A 4,656-nucleotide genomic window follows, 5' to 3' on the forward strand; every position below is an offset into this window, starting at 1 on the left:
TATGCACAACTTAACTGTCCAGTGGTTCAGATGCCTGTAGTCAAAGGCTGAAGGAGGCCACAGTTCACATTCCAGGCAAAGGCTGAAATTGTGCACAAACCCTGCTTCTTAAATGCAATCCTGTCTCCATTTTGTGAAATCTTTCAATGTTTCTTTCATTGAAATTTTCTTTTATTTTCAGTCGATTCCTCAATAATGCTGTTAAAATGGCTACTTTAAAAAAAAAGAATTTATCAGAAATTTTCTATTACCATAACCACATTGTTTCATTATATTTCTTTTTATTAATATTTTTTCTTGTAGTAAATAGCATTTCAGTGCTCATTTCCTATATCTGGGGGCAGTGACATCCATTCTTTATTTCAGAAGCTAGACCATAATTTATAATTTCATTTGTGTATTACTATCTCCACTCTTTGGCACCAGGTACGGAGAGTATTATTTAAATATAAGCCAGTGGGTACTTTCCAAAAGCAAAATCTCTATCATGTAGTTGGCTCATAAATGGGAACCTGACCCATTAAGAACCAATCATTCACAATGAGCTTTTGCTATGATTTCTGGGACAAAGTTTTCCTATTAGATATAAGAATGCAGGGATGTAACAACCACATTTCTCACTATAGTGAGGTAAGAACTTATTAAAATATGGAGCAAACACATACGGAGCTAGGTGGCTGTGAGTGAAAACTGATCATTAACGTATCAATGATTAAACTCAGAGCTATTATTGAAATTTTGGCAATATAAGCCATTAATTCCTCTCTTTTGCCTAAGTTAATTTAGGTCTGCTTTTCCATTATTTGTATTAAGAGGCCTAATTCCACAGTGGGGGAAGATATAATAACTATACTCTCCATAATGAGACTTTATTTTAGATTTTCACATTTGAGTTTATGGATTAGGGAATATTACTTTCACTTAATAGTTAAGTAACTCCTCAAAACTGTATATTTATGAGAAGAAACTTGAAAGCAACTTCTTTGGTACCAGGGAGAAGACAAAAGTAAATTTATGTAATCTTTCAATCTAGAAACCATATTTTCTGACTTTGACATTTTCCATATACCCAAGCTACAAATCTTTTATTTTAATTTGGGGCAAAAATCAGTAATATATTTTAAACCCATTTAAATTTCTCTCTAGGAAACTGCATTCTGAGATGGGATTAAGAACATGTAAGCAATTCCCATCTTTTCCCTTCTCTTCTGTTAAGCCTGTTTTTTCTTCTTTCATTAAAATACAATTCAGTGAAATACTTGCTCAGATTGACAAACGATAAGTTAGGAACAGCTATTTTCTATCTTACCTCTTTTTATCTTCATTTTCTGCTTTTTAGAGTAAAGTCTTATTAAGAAAAACTCCAGATAACTAAAATCTAAAAGAAACCCAGGGAGCTGGGCACAGGTTGAGGCAGGATGATCCAAGCCAGCCTCAGCAACTTAGTAAGGCCCTGAGCCACTCAGTAAGACCCTGTCTCTAAAAACAAAACTAAAAAAAAGGTCTGGGGATGTGAGTCAATGGTTAAGGGCCCCTGAATTCAATCCCTGGTACCAAAACAACAACAGCAACCAAAAAAAAAGGGGGGGGACAAAAGAAACCTAGGGAAATAAAACTGAAAATCATGGTGAAAAAAATTAATGTACAAACAGAATTATTTTGTTTAAGCTGTTAGAAAAATAATGACAATAAATTCTTATTATTTTTCTAACAATGAGAATTTATTGTCCTTAGTCCTTGTTTGTAGACTACTACATTAATGGCTCTATTGAATCATACTTCCTGCTGTCTATGTCCTTATATAGTCCTCTCTGACACTGATTCTAGACTTGGCCATGTGACTTGCAAATATGAAGGGAGTACAGGCATGGTACTGCATATTGAAGCTTGCCCTCTTCAAACATTTATTCTGCTGTGGGATGCAGCCCAGTTTAGCATACTAAAAGTTGAGAGGCCATGCAGAGCACAGCCAGTCAACTTACTGAACAGTGAAAAGTCATAAATCTTATTTTAAATCACTGGGTTTTGGAGTACTTTCTTATGCAACAATGGATAACATGGTAGTTAACCTTATCTAGGTGGCAGAGCAAAACAATTAAAAATTAAATAAAGCTATGCTTCATCTGAAAGACAACCAAGATCTCTGAGCAACTTTAGGACTATTCAACCTGCTATACTTCCTGCTTTGCATAGACTCAGATATTTAGTCCATTTAAATAAGTATTTACAACACTCAACATTTCAACTGTTAACCTAAACATTCTACAGACGTACCAACCTAATCAATGAAAAGTACATGATATATATTTTTATTTTAAACACTGAACAACACATGTTTCATTTATAAAATATGAGATTCTAGCTTGTTTTTTAAAAATAATTATACTTGCTAATACTACATTTTTTTACAGAAGCCAATGTTTCTAAATCTGCAGTTTCATTCCATAGTTTTTACAGTATCATAATCTTTTAAATACATTTCTAATATCCTTTAAAATATAAAAATCCATATGAGATATTTTTAACACATTAAAACTTAACAGGTTATGGTATAATTACCCAGTCCTTTAGTCACTGCTGAATACTTTCCCAGTACAGAGAAGTCAACATGTTGGAAAAATTGATTCTCTCTATTTACTTTTATTAAAAAGAGGTTTTTTGGTAGTGAGAACAAATAATCTCTCATTTGTTGCCTGAAAGCCTAAAATAGGATCATTGGTTTCTAGGCCAGCTACTTGCTGCTTAGCAACCTGTCCTACATGCCTGCTTTCCTTTCTGTTGTAAAGCACAGTGGACATGGGAGTAGGCTGACGATAGATGAAAATTCGATGAAGGCACTCACAAAGGGCTGCATAGGAGTAATTTGGAGCACAGGCAAAAATTTTTTTTGTCTCTTTTTGATGCTTGGACATAACCTAGAGCATTGAGAGTTGCAATGTGTTCCCACATATCATCTTGTTTGCTGGAGTGTGGCTGCCTGAGTAGGGCATCAACATCATGGCGCAAACAGAAGCAGGGCATTTCTTTAGGATCTACTACGACAGAGAAAAGGTACTGGTTGCTTCCAAGGTTTACCACATGAGTAGTTTTTAATGTACTGCCATCAAATCTGCATAAACTGGAACTCTTTTCAAAAAAAAATGTCACATTCTTATAACTCTTGAGCATTACAAGGAGGTTTTTCTTTATCTGGATTTGGATTCAGTTCTTCAGAAGTCAAATGCATCAAACGTTCAGCTATGGCAGCACATTGGGCTGAGTCTCTTATAAGTTCCCCTTTTTTATCACCAACCACTAGCTCAGGCCATATCAATCCTTCATTCTTTTTAATCAAGAAAATCTCCAAGCTATTATTCTCTTTAATTATCCATGTACTGCTTTCATGATCAATAGATGAATACAGCTTTCCTTCCAATAACTGGCAATCCCTCAGCATAATGTTGATGTGATCAGGTAAAAACTGCACATGAACATCTTCTTTAATGCTGTTTTCTGGAAGCCGTACTGTCACTGTCAAATCATCTTCAGTTTTTTGCCAATAATACAGAGGTTCTTGGATTTTCTCTGACATATCTTCATTCATATTTTCTTCAAGATCTTGATCAACCTGAACAAATTTGAAGGACTTGTAGGAGACAATCATTAGACCATTTCCATTTGGCTCAATAGCAGTATAATTTGGCACCAATTTTCCACGGAGAATATCACGCTTAGTAATTTCATACTTTTTACCATCTTTATTTTTCTTACTGATAGTGACCCACTCCAGAGAAACATAGAAACAACTTCCTTTCATATCCAATTCTTCTTTCTCTATTCGAAGAATTAAGATAGCTATGGAATGTTCTTCAGCTTTTAGCAAAGAGATACTGTGAATTATGATAAAAGGATCCCCTAGCTCTTCATTAAACATAATCTCCCATTTTTCAGAAGCACTATTTCCACGTTCACCTGTTCCAATAACATAATCTTCCAGTTCCATCTGACAAGGTAACCCAGGTGGGTGATGTGAAATGGATGGATGCACAAAGGCGATTATCGCATGCTGTCAAATCTGTAGGTAGTCGAAACACCTCTCATGGTTTTCCTAAGGCAGTATCCAGCATCACTGTTAAATTCATTATTCTTCCAAGGTTATCAATATAGTAGACACTGTCTTGATACCATTAATCACAGTGTAGGTAATTATACATCCCCAAAGCATGCATGGGTTCCAGTGTATATTGATCATCACGAAGTTTTACCTCTGCCAGAGCTGCGTCAAGTTCCAGCTGGTAACAGGGCAGTGGCTTGAGAGAGAGCTTGTAACCCTCGAAGCCGGGGTCCAACAGAGGTCTCTTCACCCGCAGGGAGCAATTAGCCGCCACCTCCATCTCTTTCCAAGATCCAAGCATGGGAATTAATAAAGCTCTTGTTGAAAGGTCCGCGCTTCACTCCTGGAACTGAGGCTCTGTTTTTTTTTTAGTTTTTTTCCATGTAGGTTTTTGAGATGTAATTTTAGGTCATTTATTTGTTGACTTTTTCTTTTATTAAGGAATGAACTCCATGCAATGAACTTTTTAGTAATGCTTTCATAGTGTCCCAGAGATTTTGATATGTTGAATCTGTATTCTCATTCACCTCTATGAATTTTTAATCTCCTCTTTGATGTCTTCT

At 35.5% G+C, this 4,656-nt stretch overlaps 1 pseudogene; it reads right to left on the reverse strand.

The window, feature by feature from the left end:
• Positions 1-2,536: 2,536 nt before the first annotated feature.
• On the reverse strand, positions 2,537-4,373 carry LOC124108517 (nudC domain-containing protein 1-like; annotated as a pseudogene).
• Between the last annotated feature and the right edge of the window lie 283 nt (positions 4,374-4,656).

Source organism: Marmota monax, unplaced genomic scaffold (genome assembly GCF_021218885.2).
Source record: "Marmota monax isolate L192 unplaced genomic scaffold, Marmota_monax_Labrador192_F-V1.1 WCK01_AAM20220418_F8-fsc00249, whole genome shotgun sequence".
Taxonomy (NCBI): domain Eukaryota; kingdom Metazoa; phylum Chordata; class Mammalia; order Rodentia; family Sciuridae; genus Marmota; species Marmota monax.